A 244-nucleotide genomic window follows, 5' to 3' on the forward strand; every position below is an offset into this window, starting at 1 on the left:
CGCCAAAGGCCGGGTCCTCCTCCCCGGCCCCCATACCCCGGGAGGGGCGGGGTAGGGAAGCCTGCGCTGAAGGTCTTGGCAAGAGGTCGGGCCCACTGCAAGACGGTCGGGGGGGGAACGACGGGGGGAGTCTGAGTAAGGGCGCAAATAGGAAACCTCGGTTATGGCGCGCCTGTCCTCCTCCGGGCAAGCTCTGGGAGGGAGCGGCGTACCTGAGAAGCGATGCTCCTCCGAAAGGAGCAGG

This window comes from Mesitornis unicolor, unplaced genomic scaffold (genome assembly GCF_000695765.1).
Source record: "Mesitornis unicolor isolate BGI_N332 unplaced genomic scaffold, ASM69576v1 scaffold7319, whole genome shotgun sequence".
NCBI classification, from domain to species: Eukaryota; Metazoa; Chordata; class Aves; order Mesitornithiformes; family Mesitornithidae; genus Mesitornis; species Mesitornis unicolor.